Source organism: Eubalaena glacialis, chromosome 3 (genome assembly GCF_028564815.1).
Source record: "Eubalaena glacialis isolate mEubGla1 chromosome 3, mEubGla1.1.hap2.+ XY, whole genome shotgun sequence".
In the NCBI taxonomy this organism is placed as follows: domain Eukaryota; kingdom Metazoa; phylum Chordata; class Mammalia; order Artiodactyla; family Balaenidae; genus Eubalaena; species Eubalaena glacialis.
The window spans coordinates 107199302-107219501 of NC_083718.1; the positions used below are offsets into that span (position 1 = coordinate 107199302).

Genomic DNA, 20200 nt, shown 5'->3' on the forward strand with positions numbered 1-20200 from the left:
GGCTAAAAAGTATCATATATATACAACAGAGTAATTATATGTCCACAAAGTAGTGGACTAAGTAAACGTAGAAATGGGCAATGAAAACATGTGCTTACTAAATTGGGACATGATAAGAGAATGAATGGCTGGCTTGCAAGATTAAAGAAATGTGTGTTAAAGCTCAATATACGTGAAAGTAAAGTGGATTTATTGTTTGTAGACTTTTTGATGATGGCCATTCTGACCAGTGTGAGGTGATACCTCACAGTAGTTTTGATTTGCATTTCTCTAATAATTAGTGATGTTAAGCATCTTTTCATGTGCTTTTTAACCATCTGTATGTCTTCTTTGGAGAAATGTCTGTTTAGATCTTCCACCCATTTTTTGATTGGGTTTTTTGTTTTTTTGACATTGAGCTGCATGAGCTGTTTGTATATTTTGGAGATTAATCCCTTGTCGGTTGCTTCGTTTGCAAATATTTTCTCCCATTCTGAGGGTTGTCTTTTCGTTTTGTTTACAGTTTCCTTTGCTGTGCAAAAGCTTTTAAGTTTAATTAGGTCTCATTTGTTTATTTTTGCTTTTATTTTCATTACTCTAGGAGGTGGATCAAAAAAGATCTTGCTGCAATTTATGTCAGAGAGTGTTCTGCCTATGTTTTCCTCTAAGAGTTTTATAATAAATGAACTTATCTACAAAACAGAAATAGAGTTACAGATGTAGAAAATAAACTTATGGTTACCAGGGGGTAAGGCAGGGGAGGGATAAACTGACAGATTGGGATTGACACATACACACTACTATATATAAAATAGATAACCAATAAGGACCTACTGTGTAGCACAGGGAACTCTACTCAATACTCTGTAATGACCTATATGGGAAAAGAATCTAAAAAAGAGTGGATATATGTATATGTATAACAGATTCACTTTGCTGTACACCTGAAACTAACACAACATTGTAAATCAACTATACTCCAATAAAAATTTAAAAACAACAACAACAACAACAAAAAGAAAGTAAAGAGGGATTGCCATTGGATAGATTGTTGTGACATTTTGGAGAAGATAAGGAAGAGGGGTTGGGGGTGTGATACAAGAGCTTACATAAACCTCCTTTTTACTTTAAGTTTTTTTCTTTCTTTCTGGCTGATCATATAGTGCTGAGAACTGTATTGCGTTTACAAGTTCCAGAGGAAGGATCAATTGCCAAACATGACACTGTGATACCATTTCTAAATACAACTATTCAACTCTGTAGAGGGATGGTGGCATGAGTGTTTCCTTCTCACCTGTCTAAGCTGGAATTATTGGTGTTTCCCTCTTTCTTACCTACTGGATGAAACAGTCCTATAAGCATTACTTTTCCAACCTTATGAGTGGAACTGGATGAAGGATGAAGCATTGACTAGATTTAGATTGCTGCCAGTGTCATGGGTCATTCCTCTTGTTGAACCTGCTTGTCCTACCCCATGGCAGAGTACCTGGGTTAGAATTAATGACAAATGGAAAGAAGGGGAAATAACTGTTGATGGAAAGCGAGTCACAAACGGATAAACTACAATGAAAAGCTAACATTACCTTGCTATCTTGTGAGAGGCTGAGAGCAAGAGAGTGAAATCATCTCTTAGCTGTATTTACACATGTACAAGGCAGATTACGTAATTTGCAGAGCACAGTGCAAATTAAAGCACAGAGCTCCTTGTTAAAAAATAATTAAGACTTTCCAGCCAGCCCAGCACTAAACCAAATGTGAGTCTCTTCCAAGAGAGAAGAGTGAAGCTATTTGCCTGCCAAAACACACTGCTTTAGCTGAAGCTGAAGGTCCAGGATGGGTCCTAGTAGATTTAAAAAGCATTTATGTGAAGTCCGTTATGTGATGCGTCTCAATGACATTTGTTAAGGCCTCCTGGATGAGCACTTGGAATAACTCTTATGTTGCTTTGTCTTTTGTTTTCCATTTCACGAGTTATATATAAACATTTTACAGAGGACTCTCTTCAGAAGGTAACGTGTGAATCGTTGCCTCCCGAATGCATGCAAAAAACTTCGTTCAGTAACAAAGCCATGGGCCACATGTAGCTGTTAACCTAAGTAATAATCTGTTGAAAAAGGTGCCTGGAATCAGTGGACATAAAACATCATGTTTTATCAGGTTCCTTCATGCCTGTAGACATGTATTTGCAAATGGAGACCAATGATCAAGGTAAAGAAAACTTAACAAACTGAAATCAATGTTAGCGTAAAGGTGCCTTGATGGGTCTACATGCGTACCACTGAGAGCCCTGATTTCCACCAAAAACACCTGTGGGAAGCTCCATGGTCTACTCCAACCAAACATGTGACACTATCCTGAGTAATTCAACATTTTAGAGTCACATATATACTGAAATTGTACTCTAAGTCCTCAATGACTACAAAATATTTAGTGGGAAAACCAACACTGGCCAAAACATTCCAAAAGAAATTAAGAGAAATTGGTACACGTCCATGTCTTAGGACAAGTCACATTTACCTTTAATGAAGAGAGACATACTGAGGAAAATTTTTATTTGCCATATTGAGTGCTTTGAAGTGATGCTATTTCAGAAGGAAGTACAAGGGTGGCATCTGGCCTGTAAAGATAATGCAGCTTTAGAAAAAAATGGATAAAACGAACTCAGTAGCTAGACAACTTGCTAGGGGACATAGAAGGGAACGAGTATGCATGCTTACTTAAGAGGGGCTATTCAGTATGTTTCTGCAGGTGGAAACAGAGGCAGCTCAAGGAAAATGTCCTAGGATCTTGTCAGCAAAAACCAAGGAATAAACTTGTGATATACTAATGGTCTCTCTAACTGCCAAAGCCCCATGCACAAACAAAACCCAGATGTCTTAGTCAGGGTTCTCCAAAGAAACAGGACCAGTGGGATGATATAGATTTATAACATATGGATTTGGCTCACATGATTATAGAGGCTGACAAGTCCCGTGGTCTACATATGGTAAATCGGAGACTCAGGAGAGAGGGCAATCTGCTTTATTCAGTCTACTGATTCAAATACTAATCTCATCCAGAGCACCCTCACAGACACACCTAGAATAATGTTTTAACAAATGTCTGGTACATTTGAATTGACACATAAAATTAATCATCATATCAGACCCACCTAAAAGTACAATTTGTTGGGATTGGAAACCTATTAAACATGCCTAGGATTTTACCAGCGGGGAAAGATAGATACTGTATAAGGATAAACCTCATTGGGAATCCATGTCAGTACATTAATATGAAACAGGGCACATAATTCTGCTCACGAGAGATGTAGAATCTAGAATTAACTGGGACTAGACTTGTAATTTATACTCCAATCCATATAACAAATATGCAAGGACTGATTTTGTTGAGAAGGTTGAGAAAATACTACTGTAATTCTAACGGATTAATTTTGTAAAGATCTTAGACTAACCCACAATGTAACTTCATTTTGGTATAATACTGGTGTAAGTGGTAAGGTTAATTTTATTTTACCATTATACTGATATTAGCGATCAAACTTATTGGGAGAATGAATTAAAACTACCACAAGCTTTTCTTCTAATGAAAGCTCATTGGCCAGAGAGGAACAGATTTTGTTAATAAGTCACTTAACTGTTACATTAAATCAGTCTACTGACATTTTTCATAAAGTTCACATTTATTGGTGGAAGGAGGTAAAAGAGCTGTCAAGTTTGTAGGTGGTTATGAATAAGTCTGTGTTGGAATATTTGGTAATCTGAAATGTTTATTTAAAGCAATAACTACCCCTCATTGGAAAATACAAATGACTTTGTATTTTGGTATGTATCTTTCCACCTTTTTTGTTATATAAATATTGAATGATGCAGAAAGAACCATGATGAGTAGTTTGTAATTCAGAATGCTTAACAGGGCCTAGAGTCTGTCATACAGGGTGAAGTAAGTCAGAAAGAGAAAAACAAATACTGTATGCTAACACATATATATAGAATCTAAAAAAAAATGGTTCTGAAGAACCTAGGGGCAGGACAGGAATAAAGATGCAGACATAGAGAATGAACTTGAGGACACAGGGAGGGAGAAGGGTAAGCTGGGACGAAGTGAGAGGGCATGGACATATATACACTACCAAACGTAAAATAGATAGCTAGCGAGAAGCAGCCACATAGCACAGGGAGATCAGCTTGGTGCTTTGTGACCACCTAGAGGGGTGGGGTAGGGAGGGTGAGAGGGAGATGCAAGAGGGAGGAGATATGGGGATATATGTATATGTACAGCTGATTCATTTTGTTATAAAGCAGAAACTAACACACCATTATAAAGCAATTATACTCCAATAAAGATGTTTAAAAAAAAAAAGGGTACGGTTTTGTGCTGTGTAAGTATGTCTAATCTCAGTCGCTCTGTTTCAATGCTGTGCTTATCTTTGTGACAGCAGGGGCATGCTGACTCTTGGCCAAACCTGAATAAAATGTGCTAACTAGTGATTGATATAGATCTGTGCTAGGGTCTGCAAAACACCAGGGAGTAACCTTAGCACTTGATCAGCACTGGTTTTAGAAATTGTACAGATTGATGGTTTACACCTGGTTTCAGTTATGTGCTTTCATTTCTGCAGTAGAGACTGGTCATGCAACCTGCTTCTGGCCATTGCTTTGATCAGAGGAATATTAAAAACTCTTCTTCAAAGGAGACTGTGGCTCCACTGAGACCAAGATGTCTCATGTAATCTAGGCGATTCATAATCTGAAGATGAAGTATGTTCTAGAGATTGAGAAAGAACCCTGGAAGCGACAACTGGAGGTCTCAGGTCTCTCTGATGTTGACCTGTGCTTTCTTTCTCCAGCTGCACCACATCCTGTACCCTTTTAAGTCTTCTGTGAGTACACTCTGTGGAGCATGATGAGTCCTTTCAGTGATCAAACATGGTATCACTACTGCTATATTATTTTTTCCTGAACCATATAAGTTGCAGGGAAAATTCCCCTTTATTTCTAAATATTTTAGTGTGTATTTCTCTTACACAGTACAATTATCAAAATCAAGAAATTAATATGAATACAATATGATTATGTTATATTGTTTTATTATCTATTATTATCTATTATATTACATATTATATTTTATAAAAACTATACAATTTACTCAGATTCATCTTTACTCAGACTTTATACAAGTAATGTCCTATTTGGCCAAAAAACAAAACAAGACAAAACAAAAAACCAAAGCCATGGGTTGCATTTGGTGATCACATATCTAAAATCTTTAATTTGCAACTTCCTGAGTCTTTGTATCTCATGAAATTGATTGTTTTGAAGAATAAGATCAGTTCTAGAGTAGAATGTTTCACAGTTTGGGTTTGTGTTACCTCAGGATTAGATTCAGCTTATGCATTTTTGGTGGGAATACCATAGATCTGATCATGAGTTCTTCTCAGTGCCTTATATCAGGAGGCACATGCCATCAATTAGCCTCATTATTGGAGATATTAACTTTGATCATTTTGTTAAGGTGATGTCTGCCAGGTTTTTTTCTTTTTAAAATTACTATTTTACCTTTTGAATTAATGTGTATGTGTAATGTGTACTTTGATATTATGTAAATACCCTGTTAACCCCCTTAACTTTTATCCTGTAGTATTAGCATCCATTGATAATTCTTTTTTCTTATTAAAATAAAGTTTCCACATTTTGGTCACCTATATCCAAAGCCCCACCCCAATCCCTTGCCTCAGGTAACCACAAATATAATCTTTTTTTCTAAGAGTTTGTTTTTTGACCTATAACACTATGTTGGTTCCTGGTGTACAGCATAGTGATTTGATATTTCTAAGCTTTACAAAATAATCACCATGAGAAGTCTAGTTATCATCTATCACCATACAAAGATATTACATTATTATTGACTCTATCTCCACTCTGTACATTTCATCCTTAACATTTATCCCCATTAAATTTCATTTTTAACCCATTGTTTCAGTTTCATACCTTACTGAACATTCACCCTAACATTAAGCGTGTTAGTTCTCATTTTACAGTTTTATGTTTTGTGAATGTCATAAATAAACTTATATTGAAGCCACTGATAATACTGTTCATTTGTATAAACATTTTCTTGCTCCATATTACCACTAAATGATTATTTAATTAATTGTCTTGGACAATTTTTTTTAAGTAGAATAATCTATTTTGTCTGAAAAGGAATTTTGTTTATTTATGTTTCTCAGACCCATAGGAGCAAACAACTGGGCTAAATGTAAAATAGATAGCTAGTGGGAAGCAGCCGCATAGCACAGGGAGATCAGCTCGGTGCTTTGTGACCACCTAGAGGGGTGGGATAGGGAGGGTGGGAGGGAGGGAGATGCAAGAGGGAAGAGATATGGGAACATATGTATATGTATAACTGATTCACTTTGTTATAAAGCAGAAGCTAACACACCATTGTAAAGCAATTATACTTCAATAAAGATGTTTAAAAAAAAAAAAAAACTGGGCTAAACCCCACTTAAAGACCTTTGTTGTAATGGGCAGGTTCCCTCCCACTGAGGTTGTTCTGACCAGCAGTCTGGCGATGCTGAGTTTGCATTTGAGTCTGGGGAAGGTGCTAGCCTTTTAAATACCTGAATCAACAGGAGAATTTAGAAACCGGGTGATTTCTGTAGTGGCTGCATACAATCTTATTGCCTATATATACTTACCGAAGAGTTTGGTATTAGTTGGAGGAAAAAACAGCCACAAAACCATAATAGTCCAATTTGCACTTATTGTGGGATTAAGCTTTTTGTATCAGGAAAGACATCTTGCCCAAAACTGTGTCATATTGGGAGGGGGGGTAATTCAGGGAGTGAGAAATAGTTCCTGTTTCATTTGAAGTTACTGGGTTTCTTATTACAATGAAACGCATAAACCTGATTCTTGGAACACCAGGCTTTGGACATTTGCTCCTCCCACCCCCATACTCGCAAATATTCTGGTCCAAACCCGTCTAGTCAACCTTATTGCTATCATATGAACTCTTTGCTCCATTTAATGCAGACGCCCATAATTCCCACATGTACTTATTGCCATCCATCTCTGAATCTTTGCTGTTTCTCTTCTACCTGAATACAATTCATTCCTTAGGCCCTCTCTACCAATACAAACATTATGAGGGAGTAAGACAAAGATAGCTGATTTACACAGGTGTGTCAGGGCAGGCTTCTGTAGCGAAGTGACATGCAAGCTGAAACCTGAAGAACAGATGAGTCTTAGCCAGATGAAGAATGAGGAAGAACATCCAGGCAGAGGGAACAGCATGTGCTAAAGCCCTGAGTGGACAAAAGAGCCTGGAGCATTTAGGAAAAGAAGGGAAGCCTGCAGCAGGCAGTAGTGATCAGGGGACGTCTCTGGCTATTTTATTGAGTTAGATTTTTCCCAAGTGCACTTGGAAGTAGGTTTCAGCAGGAAGGTGAGAAGGTCTTACATACATTTTCAGAAGATATCTGGCTGCTTGGGTTAGACAGGTAAGGGAGAAATTCCCTGAAATAGTTAGTAGGCTGACTCAGAGGTCCGGGCAGTGGTGCCATGGAATAGCAGTAGAGGGGGCAAAAAGTGGGCAGATTCAGATTTGACTTTGGAGGAATGTGAAACAGGATTTGCTGATGGATTTGATATGGGGAAGAGGAGGGAGAGATCATTGATAACTTAGATTTCAGGGCATGACCTAGTGAAGCCAGTTTGGAGCTAAAGACAGAGTTGCAGTGTGTATAACCAGGAGGCACTTGATTTCTTGACCTATGGAATGGTTATCTATCCCCTGAAGCCTCACTTTACTTATTTTCAGATCCTTGGTGTTATCACCAAGGACTGAAGCTCCTAGAATTCTAGACATATGAGGGTCAAATTAGACAGCTTAATCTCTTTGATACCAGGGACCAAGTCTCACACTTCCAAATTGTCTTTAAGTGCTGTTCCCAGCACAGAGTAGGTGCTCATGAAGTTAATTTTAGGTTAACTTATTATGGTTTAATTAATGGCAAATGATTGCTTGATGATTTGCTTGGTGATAAGGATTATGTTTTTCACTCTTCTCCATGGTAGGCACATTGATAGGCCTATGAGAATACATGGACACCTAACAGAAGCTGCATGTTCAGTATTTGTCCTAATTGAATATTAAGGGTAGGATGGGAGAAAGAGCATTCATAAACCTCAGTGTGCATCAGAGAAAAAGATGTGCATGCACATTACGCTTGTTCCTGGCTCTCCTTTTGGGTTTTGCCTGACTACAGAAAGAGTATATTCTCATATTTTTTCCTCTGCCACTCTCTAAGTTGAGTGGGGCAGTGTTGAAGAAAACAATTGTTCTGATCCTCTTTAAAACAGTCAGGAAGACTTTATTTAGAGCTATTGCGACAGGTGTCAAGACTGTCACAGTAGGAGAGAGAGATCAGCCTTATCTCTGAATTCAACAAGAGCAGTTGGGGATTTACAGCCAAGAAGCAGGTGAAGGGGGTTTGGTGGATGATGGATTACTAACAGGAGACATCAAGGGTAGGGGAAGTTTCTTGCTAAATCTGTTCGTTCCTGTTAGTAATCCTGATAGATTCTTGCTGAAGGCAGGCCAGGGGGTCGGATATCCCCTGAGGGTGGGTGAAGGATGAGAAATTTGATCAGATATAGAGGGTGGTCAGATACTGAGGGTGGTGATTCTCTCTAAACTGACTTAGAATTCTTGCTACAACTAGGCTATGCAGTCCTGGCAAGGACAGGGGCCAAAGTCCAGATCTAGTGGAGAAGAGGGCTCTGAGGAGCTTGACTCAAGTTTTGCCAGAGAGTCTTTGTCAGCAGGCTTTGCCTCTGGGGCCTGTGGCTGTCCTGCGGTCATCCACAGCTGCCAGACTGGCCATGGAAGTCCTGCAGGCAGATCTAAGCTGTTCTCCAAATGACTTCATCAGTAATAAAGCTGACATTTTTACCTGCAACTGTTTGACAGCTGTCTGTATCTCAAATGGCTGAGAACTCAGGTGGAGAACATGGACATTTATTCGTATTCATTGACTCGCTAAGAACCCCGATGCATATGTCTAGAAATGCTGATGCATTTACCTGATTTTTATAGTTTGTTGTTTGTTTTTTGTTTTTTGCAGCATAGGACAAGAGAGCTACAGAACTACAGTTGTAACTACATTACACCAGGCCCTGTGTTAATTTCTTTAGACATGTTATCTCATTTATTCTCAAAATGATACTGAAGAGGTCAACATCACCATAAAAATCTATAGCAGTGCCAGAAATTTTATTCTAATTTTTAAAAAACATGTCAGCTGATCCCAGGTATAAAAGGAGGGAACAGAAATTTCCATATGTTCTATTATTGCACTCATCACTGACATATTGTGCAAATGAATATCAGTTTGGGATGGTATATACTCAACTTGACATCTCAGGTGGAGTTTGGCTAAAGTGTAAGCTAAGCAAATGCAAATTAGAAACTTTGTGCCACCAGCAGTTCATTTTACTGATTCTGTGAAAAACAAGTGACCTACTGTATTCTACTTTTACTGCTCCAATTATTCTCATTTACGGTGTATTTCAGATTTTCTTGAATATAACTTCTCTGAAAATAATGAAACTAAAATGAGGTTTCTTAGAATATCATATTGAGATGATTTAATATTTGACCAAACTAAAACATAGCCAATGATCAGACAATTACTGTCTTAGAGGGAAAAATTAGCAATGATTTGGACTTTAAAAAACATTGTAATTTATTCCTACAATTTTATCTTTTCTCTGAGAGCTGCTGTCTTCGCTTCCAAAATTGAAGGTGACTGGTTTCCCACTTTTATACATCCTTTCTGCCATATTTTGTTTGTGGACTTAAGACACTACACTCTCTTTAGCTGCCTGACATGTATTTCTGGGTTCTCAGAGTAGCAGTAGAGATCAGTCGTTTTTATGTATTGAAAGTATTAAAGTGAGCATAGTCTTTACACAGCAAATTCATGTCTAGGAATAAAGTCAGTTCTAACACAATCACTGTGTTCCCGTGCATTATTAAAAATCATAGTATAAAAACTAGTGATTATAGGAATGGAGCTTGAAACCTGGACAGTTTCAGAATCACAATTACAAGATTATTTTTTTCAATGATACAGATATCTTAAAACCTAAGAGGTTAATTAATCTCAGTTTACAGATGAGAAAATGGAAGCTACAGAAATTACCCTAGAATTCAGTCAAGGTTCATCCAACTCCCCAAACTGGTATTCTTTCCATTACACCACCCAGTCTTCCTGAAATACCTGATTCTCATATTACAATAAACAGTGAGACACATCCTCACACAGACCACTATCACCACCACCACCATCACCAAATATCTCCAAATGCAGATAAAAACAAATGAAGGGAAATAAGACATGCATGTGAAACTTTATAGACTGTACGGCCCTATTCACCATCTTTTATGGCATTGATACTGTGATGTGAATGTAGAGATTTGCTGCTTTGAAAGCCTTGATTTTTCCTTATTGTGGCCCTCAACTGTCTGGATATGGCAGTATTTCTTGAGCTGGCAAAAAAAATCTCATTTTCTGCAGTATGTGAATCCACACAAAGGTATTTATCCCAAACAGCTACTTCCTCCTTTACAAAGGACTGATTTGGAATTCAGTTTGGTTGTGATGCCACAGATGTTTTAGATTTTGACGACAGCTTCCAAGTAGGGGTTTGATGAGCTCCCTGTGTTACCTACCTGGTGAGCTTTTGCCAGGTTGAATAAACTCATTCATCCAGGAAATGGTCTTGCAGTTGAAAAGATGTGAGGCACAAATGCTTTGTCACTTGAGTTTGCCTGTTTTCCTTTTATCTTCTATGCTCCCTGCCATGAGCCTCCACAATGGCGTACTTCATAAGGAGAGATGAATGCCAAGACATTAAGATACAGATCCTGCTTCTTCAGTTGACTAGATTAACATATTAAACAGCCTATTCTGTTAAGATGTTTCCAGCTAAAATTAGTATTTCCTTTCTCATTATCCTAGTTGTGATTTCATGAGGTTATTTTTCTCCTGGCAGTGTTCCCTCCCTCTTACTCTACCCCAGTCATCTATACACTGCTGATAGACTGATCTGTTGTAAATGAGAATCTCATCATTTCATCCCCCTGCTTAAAGCTGGTGCAACTAAACTTATCCTTCAGTATTCAGGCAATGTTCACTCCCCAAGAGGAGATGACCACTTCCTGGTTCACTGAACCCCACACGTACCTCTCACGTGGTCTCTACCTACAGTATGTGCAGCTCTTTGTTTAATCGTCCATTGCTGTTTGAGTACAGGGACTATGTCTTTTTCAGTATTTAGCATCAGAATCTCATGTATGGCTGTCCCATCATATGTGCAAAGAAAACATTAGCTGAAAATATTAAATAAATTAATAAAATATTAAATGAATGATTGAGAGTGGCGAAACATCAATAGAAGGTGAAGGTGCAGGAGTCAGAGAGGCAGGATATCTAACTGCCAACCATAGCCTCTGATGAGAGTTAATGAAATTGCTGGGATTTCCTTAAAATGATAGGTAGCTAGTAGTCTTTAATGCAGCCTTTCCTTGTTTGTAGACAGTCCTTGGTGTTTGAATTCATGGAATATCTCAAGGACTATCTCATGGAATATCTCTGCCTACAAGTGTGTAAAGAATGTTTTATGATGATAAAGACAATGAGTGTAGGATGTGACCTAGTCCCTCTTTACCTGAGAGCTTTAGGGAAAGATCATCTTATTATGTAAATAATACTTAGGATTTAAAAAAAAATTCATTTTTCTGTAGATAGCCCAAATGCTTGAAACTGCCTTTCTTCTGAGGCTCTTAAGAAGTAGTAAAAACTCGAGATAAACCAAAATTATTCAAGATTTTATAGATCTCTCTGAACTGCCTTTTCCTTTTTCTTCCCTAGAGGAATGTCTAAGAGAACATTTTTCATTCTTTTCTACCCAAATTACGTTCCATTTGAATAATAGGGAAAATAGTAGGGAGTAATCTAAAACTTTAATATAAATGGGAGATAGAATTTTCAAATTAATAATCTTAAAAGCTAATTTCAACTATTCAATTATAACAAATGCATTATCCTATCAATGTGATATATATGTGTCATATATATACATTCATATATTAATATAGAGAGATATGAAAAGAGATTGGAAGATTGCATAATAGATATTTTTAAAGTTACTGGTAAAAGAGAGTGTCATATAGCCCAATCATTTTTAAACGACACAATTATATCTGGGTAATGTTTTATATTGGATGATAACTTTGTGTTAGGCCTTAAGTTACCCCAACATTCCTGAAATGAGAGAGAGAAACATGATGTTTAATAATTGGTACCTAAGTCTGAAAGTTTCCTTTAACCATAATTTGAATAATTCCTTTCTAATTTAAAGAAAATATTTCATATCTTGTTAGTGCCCCTTCATTCTTCAGCCAACTTTTTAGAACAAAGCAAGTTGAACTATTTATAACTTGAAGTTTACATGGACACTAAGGAGAAAGATTTATCTAAAAGCAATGGAGGTGTTTCAGCAGAAAGAGACATGGGACCTGAACTAAATGCATCCCCGAAGGGTCGTCAATGAAGCCAATCTGAAAATGATAGGATTCATTTTACATCAGACACATGAATAAATCTTTCTTTTTTCCAAAAAACATGTGAAAACATCAATATTCTAGCTTTGCATCCCAAGAAATTTCCCAAAAAATCATGGCTCATTATTTCTTTCCTTTTAGATGAAGACTCATATGTCCAGCTTGCTCACTTGACCTCTCTTCTATGTCTCAATTTTAACACCCAAAACTAACAGTTTAACCCCCAAAGGGATCCTCTTCCACATCCCCCACCTTAAAAGGGACATAATCCCTTCTTACATTCCCCAAAACCACTCAGCAGACCTTACACACTTGGATTATATTTGGCTTATGTCAAGACATGTGAGGCTTGAAATATGTTTTTTGTCTACCTCAAATTATTAATTTCTCAGATTTGAAGGATAATTCTCATAGTATACATCACTGGGTACAATGGATTCATTAAAGGGAACCAGTCTGGCATGAGTTTGAGATTTAGAATCAGACCTATTTGGTTTGAATCCTAGCTCTGCTGTGTATATTTGGGCAAATGAGTTCATCTCTCTGAGCATTAGTTATGTTATCTGTAAAACTGGTTTTATAATACCTACCTCATGAGGTTATTTCATGGGTTATGAATTTAACATATACAATTATTGATACAACTATTTCTATTAATATGTACTAAATAAAAGATCTTCAAATTATTCTTGTTCCCTGTACCTTCTTCGTAGGTAATCTGTACAGTTTGAAAGACATACCAATTATGCATCCCTTCTGCATATTCCATTTGAATGGAGAATAGACTCTAAAACTGAACTTTAACTGAAGGAAGCTAGAGAAAAAGGATAGAAGGAGGACAAATATGCCAACCAATCACCATGGGACACCCAGGTTCATACCAATAGATGAGCAGAAAGAAAAAGTAAGCATCATTAGCCTTTGATGTAGTGGTTGTTTGATTTCTAATTGCTTTTAATTTGCTCAAGTTATTCATAAAATATCTTCTCTGGGAGGAATTAGTTGCATTTATCTGCTTTTTAGAGGGAAGGTGTTGGAGGAGGACATCCAGAGGATGTGACCACTGGTTGACCTGTGAGCTGGACCTGGGTGATAGGAGGCTCCTCTTCCCTTTCCCTGTCCTTGGAATGCACTTTGTGCCCACTGTTTCTTCACTTGGAGCCATTTTCAAGGATGCGACCTTGAGAGAACAATGTGTGGTTGAGATAATCAGGATTGAGTACATGACTGAACCTAGTTAAGGCCTCTACATACCCTTTTAAGATTCTGGAGGGTAGTGCGGAGATCTATTCATCTTGTGGCAGCACAAGACGAGCCTCTTAAGTAAGTTCCTTTGCTCAATAAACCTGCCACCTGTCAATCTGGAGTGATCTACATCTTTCTTCTGTCTTTTCTTGCACTCCGCGTATGCCAGTTTCAGACTTCACCCGGGAATCTCCCGAGTTTTCAAACCAACAGATGGATATCTTCATGTTTTGTTCCATAATTCCTTTCAGTATACTCTTTTAACTTTACCTCATTCAGAAAGAAGATAAAATGGATACTGCAAACATAGTAGTCAAATTAACTCATACTTTGTTTAAAATTACAAACATGGTGAATGACTGCATGAAGCTGGTCTTAGATGGTGAGGAGACTGAGATATTCTTGAGGTTCCTCATTTTATTGACAAATTATAAAGCTAAAAGTAATGCAGCCAACCATTTGGTTGCCCTTACCTTTAGGCAAAACTGTTCCTAGATCACCTTGGCAGAAGGATTGTTGGGCTCATTGCTTCCAAAATATTGTATGTCAAAGGTACATTTGTAGACCAAAGTTTGGTGAGCTTTACCCTTCTTGTATTCTTTTTCTTTAAAGAATAACCATTGTCTTTTAATGCCTACTTTTTAGCAAGTGACTATGAAATGTTGCAGATGAATTTATTTGTAAAGAGGGAGCATAAGACTATTCACCAACCAATCAAAAATATTACAAGAACTAATGAAGTAATGCACCTCTGTCCTCAGAGAAGAGGTAATAAGTATGAAGTCAGCAGATGATAAAGGCATTACCCTTTGACCTCATATTACCCATTACATTATTTTATTATTACACATAGTTAAGGACTAGGTATAATTTTCAAATCCAAATAATATACATATCCACTTTAAAGATGCATCAATAGGCTGTAAAAATCTCTCTTCACAGGCATTAATTTCTACAAATTCTTCCTTGATTAATACACTACAACAATAATAATTTATATGGTTAACAATTATTTAGTGCTTATTACATGCCAGATACTCTGATAATTATTTTACATGCCTAATTCTCACAAAACTTTTTAAGGTAGGTATTTCTAAGCTGTGTTTCCCAGATGAGGAAAGTGAGACTTGAAGAAGTTAGGTGACTTTCTCAAGATCTCTGCAGCTTAGTTTGTGATGAAGGTATGTTTTGAGTTCAGGTTTACTTGATTCTGAAACCTTTGATCTTGGCAACTAGTCAGAAATCAGCAGAGGAAAGCTGATGGGGGTCCAATGTAGGAGTGTTTTTAAGTAATACTATTCTTTATGTATTTCTGTAAGCATTTGATTAACAAAAGCAACATGAATTTAGTAAGCTATTTACCTGTATGTTTTCTTTGAACGCTTGTAGGTGTGACCCTTTCTGCTGGTGAGTGCCACTGGGAGAGAATAATAGCTGAGGAGATAACAAGTGCTTTATTGCTATGGAGCCAACAAGAAGGCCCAGACTAAGACAAACTGGGATGTGTGAACACTGATGCTGTTACATAAATTAAATGTCACTCGTTAATTCAACAAAGCAGTAAAAAACTATTATAGTCCAAATAAGATTTTAGATTTAAAAAACACAAAAAAGACAGCATTAATTCTCTGTCATTTACAAGTTCATATTCTAGTGTGTATGGCAAGAGAAGAATTAATAGGTATATAAATTAATAATTGCAATAATAAGATACATTCCATAGTAGAGGCATGGATAAAAGTAATCTGTGCACACATAGAAGGGGTACACATAGAAGGGAGTGTTTAACTGGTTAGAATTTCAAAAATTATTTTAGAGAAATTTATAGTTGAGTGTGAGATGGAGTCCTTCAGGTGACATGGAGAGGTGTGAAATGATGGGCATTCCAGAAAGAAGAAATAATGTGTGCAAAGGCATTGGTAGACTCTAAGTAGTTTGGTGTGGCTGAAATGTCAAGGGTCCCAGTACCCACTCATACACATCTTGGACTGTTGTAGCCAAAACACCACACCTGCCATGATTTTCCTCTCTCTCTCTCTCTCTCTCTCTCTCCCTCTCTCTCTCTCTCTCTCTCTCTCTATCTCTCTCTCTCAGTTTACTTTATGGAATTGGCTAACCTGATTGTGGGATTGTGGGAGCTGGTGAGTCTGAAATCTGTAAGGCAGGTCAGCAGTCTAGAAATTCAGTTGAGAGTTGATGCTGCAGCATTGATCCAAAATCTGCAGCTGGGTTTCTATGTTGTGGTCTTGATGCCAAATTGCTTCTTCCTTGGGAAACCTCAGGTTTTTCTCTTAAGGCATTCAAATGATTGAATGAGGCTCACCCACATTATAGAGAGAAGAATCTGTCTATTGGCTACAAAATCTATTGGTTACAAATCTTAATAACATCTAAAAACTATCTTCACAGTAACATCTAGACTGATGTTTGACCAAACCCTGGGCACCATAGCCTAGCCCAGTTGACACAAAAAATTAACCATGATACTTGCTAAAGAAAAATCAGCTTCTTCTTCCTTTTTTCTTACTACTACTGAGCCCAAGTCTGGTATAGATACAGAGCATAGATCACTTACTTGAAGCCCAGATGGAAGGATTTCAAGTCTTCAGAGGACCAGGAGGGCAGACTAGACATGAGTTGGAACAGGTGTTAAATGAGTCAACTAAAAACTCGTTTGGTTGCTCAGCAACCACTCAAACTCTTCCCACACTTAAACTTTCAAACAAGAACAAGAACAATAAGAACAAGAACATGAAAGCAAGAACAATGAGCTTAACATAATTCAGCTATCCTTTGTGCAAATAAAAACCTACCTATTCTCTCCTCAAAAGAGAAGCCCCAAATCTCATCTGTTTCTGTATCTATTTCTGGGTAATGTTCATTTCTAAACTAGTGTAGTTACAATCACATCTTGGTATTTTGTAAGCTGTAGACTAAATTACATTGTTACCAGCAAGTAATTCATCCTACATAAATTAGCAGGAGAAAGGTATATAGGAAAAATAGAATCAATCTCTTTCTCTCTCAGAAGAAAGTAGGGTTGAGTACCTTAGTCCTCATTTCTGCAACTTTTTATGAGACTTTAGTTAATATTTGTAACTGGTCATAAGTTTATGCTATTACATGTAACATTCTTCATCACTAGCCATTCTTAAATGAGATTACTACTCATGAATTTCTGGCCTTTTTTTTCTAATATTACCATTTTAATCTATAAAATCTTTTTTATACCACTTTTTTGAATCAAATAAATTTTGCTATATAACATTTCAATTATTATTTATCCCAAAGTATTTTTTTTAATTCTATGATTTTTTTTTCACTAATGAGATATTTAGAAGTAATTTTTAAACAAATTCTCCAATGTCTTGGTAATGATTTTTTGAACATGACATCTAAAGCACAAGCAACAAAATTAAAAATAAGCAAGTGGAATTACATGAAATTAAAAAGCCTACACAAAGCAAAATAAACCATCAACAAAGTGAAAAGACAACCTATGGAATGGGAAAAATATTTGCAAACCATATGTCTGATAAGGGGTTAATATCCAAAATATATAAAGAACTCATAACACTCAATAGCAATAATAAGGACCTACTGTATAGCACAGGGAACTCTACTCAATACTCTGTAATGACCTATATGGGAAAACAATTTAAAAAAGAGTGGATGTATAACTGATTCACTTTGCTATGTGCCTGAAACTAACACAACATTGTAAATCAACTATACTCCAATTTAAAAAAAAAGAACCAAAAAAAAGGATAAGTAAGTACTGGGGATATAATACACAACATGATGACTATAGCTAACACTGCTGTATTAGATACAGAAAAGTTGTTAAGGGAGTAAACCCTAAGAGTTCTCATCACAAGGAGAAATTGTTTTTCCTTTATTTTTCTTTCTTTTCTTTTTACCGTATCTTTATGAGAAAATGTATGTTAGCTGAACCTGTTGTGGTAATAATTTCACAATATGTGTAAATCAAATCATCCAGCTATATGCCTTAAACTTACACAGTGATGAATGTCAGTTATTTCTCAATAAAGCTGGGGAAACTGCATATAATTAATGTACACAATTTGGTGAATTTGGACATATGTATACACTTATGTTACCATGACCAACTTGAACATAAACATCACCTCCAAAAAATAATTCTTCATGTACATGGGGATTTTCATTTACCTTTTTGAAACTGATTAACTGCATGTGGTTAAAGAATATGGTGGATGGTATATTTTTGAATTTTTATATTATATTATATTATAGATTATATCAGATAATTGAGAGGAAAATGTTGAAAACTCTCCCTATGACCATGGATTTGTCAAATTTCCCTATAGCTCACCCAACTTTTGATTTACATATTTTGAAGTTATTTTCTTTTGATTGTTATATCTTCTTAGTGAATTGAAACTTTCATCATTGTGCGGTGACCCTCTGTATTTATCTTAGTCTTCTGATGTTTTGCCTCCCTAACACCATTTCTATGTTCCTATGTAGAAAGAAGAATCCTTCTTTCTTGTGGGGAATCCATTCCATGTGCTTTCGAGTGGGACAGCCTCTGCTTTCATCTTGTCCCCATTCTCAGGGATGACTTGTGTTTTCTTCCTAGATTCTTAAAAATCTCTGTATTCTTCACTATTCAGATTTGCCTTAGTGAGCTTATTGCTGTTTTCATTGCATTCATTTCCCTGTGGGTATTATTTTAGTCTTTAATTGGTTCTCTCAGTTCTACAGTCTTACTAATTCTTTTGTTTCTTCATCTCATTTTTGAAGTCTTCTGTCACTGAATTCGTGTTGTTGTTCTTTTTAAATATTCTTCTAGTGTATAAAGCACTTGTAGGAAAAGTTCTATTTCTTTGGCTATAATTGCTTCCATATAAGGCTCTACATTCATTCTTTAAATAATACTTTTCTTTATTTCTTTTTCTTTTGTGTGTGTGTTGACATTCTTAGAATTGAGGCTTTGCCGTTTCTTTTTTCTCTTACTCATGTATAACACAAATAGTCTAGTTAAGATATTCCTTCAGCTTTGATATAAAGTGGATATTTGTCCCTCTTCCAACAATTGTCTGTGACAGTTTGAGGTTCATAGCCACTTTCTCTGGCAGAAAGCATCAAGCTTCCTATCTTTTCCCAATGCAGAATGCAGCCCCAAAACTTAGCTTCTACAGAGAGAGTCAGGAACAGGTCTATATTTTCACTCTTATTTCATCATCTCTCCCTAAAATCTGTTTCACTCCCTTACAATTCAGAGAGGGGAAAACATACTAAGTGACTTTCGTCTGTCTTATTTGTGGAGTTCCCGGGGAGAGAGGTGTAGCAGGGAGACACTTTCCTTGGAGATCTTTGTATTCCACTCCTCATAATCCTCTGCTCACCTACCAGAATTTTACTTCCTGTTAAGATTTTCTCATACTTATTTTTTTCTTTTGCTTTGTTAATTGCCTTTTTTCTTGAGTTTTTCTCTCATTTAATATGGTCAGTATGACAGCCCCTGATAGATTTTGGTGCCTTATTAAGGGAAGATTTAATAAAATTAAGTTGTAGATGAGTATGAGAAAAATTCTGGAAGGTTCTTTGGACATATTACATACACACATATTTACAAATCACAACCTTTTCTCACAAGCCTTTTCATCTGCTTTTTTGCAGAGTGGTCGGGGGTGTGTTTTCAATGAGGTTTTCTTTAAGGTATGGCCTATTTATCTTCTTTCTTTGTTTATAATTTTTTCTCTGATGGCAGGTAAGGTTAGGAGCCTGCTGAGTCATACTGATCTTTCTGGCTGTACTGAGCTGGTACACCTTTCTTTAAACATTTGGAGCTGACATGTCAGTTTCCTCCTTGCAGGGTTTGTTGTTGCTGTGTCCCTAAGATATGGGAGAAATGGAAAAATTAATATCCAGTCTCACCTTCTTTCTTACCGATGATTTTTAAACATGGGGTGGTTTTGATATTTATCCCAATTAAAAAATACTAACAATCTGGCACAAGAGCAAGTGGCCATTTATCTAAAGTATGCAAGTTGCAACTCCACTTAGTAGCATAGAAAAGGAGATGAGCTTGAGGTAATGATGTGTGACTGTTTTTCCTAATAGCACCAGGATGGTATTGGGAACAAATTGCATGTCTGAGTAAAAAGACAATTTATTAACATTCGACATTAACCTTTGCTTTAAGAGAAATGCACATAGGTTTATCATGTCATTTCAGTGAGCAACCTAGTAACTGGAAGAAAAAATAGTTACCAGAACATCAAGAAAAAAATGTAATCTGAGGGTTTTTAAACAACATCTAGTAAGCATGACTATAGAGATATTCAAGCACCGAAAAGAT

General features: G+C 36.6%; 1 long non-coding RNA gene across 1 annotated transcript in view; it reads left to right on the top strand.

The window, feature by feature from the left end:
- LOC133088377 (uncharacterized) overlaps positions 1 to 15407 on the top strand; it is a 63112-nt gene extending 47705 nt beyond the window's left edge. Inside the window, exons 2-3 of the long non-coding RNA XR_009700514.1 lie at positions 13323 to 13513; positions 15244 to 15407. This is a non-coding gene — a long non-coding RNA (uncharacterized LOC133088377). The remainder of the gene's footprint in view (positions 1 to 13322; positions 13514 to 15243) is intronic.
- The last annotated feature ends 4793 nt before the right edge of the window (positions 15408 to 20200 follow it).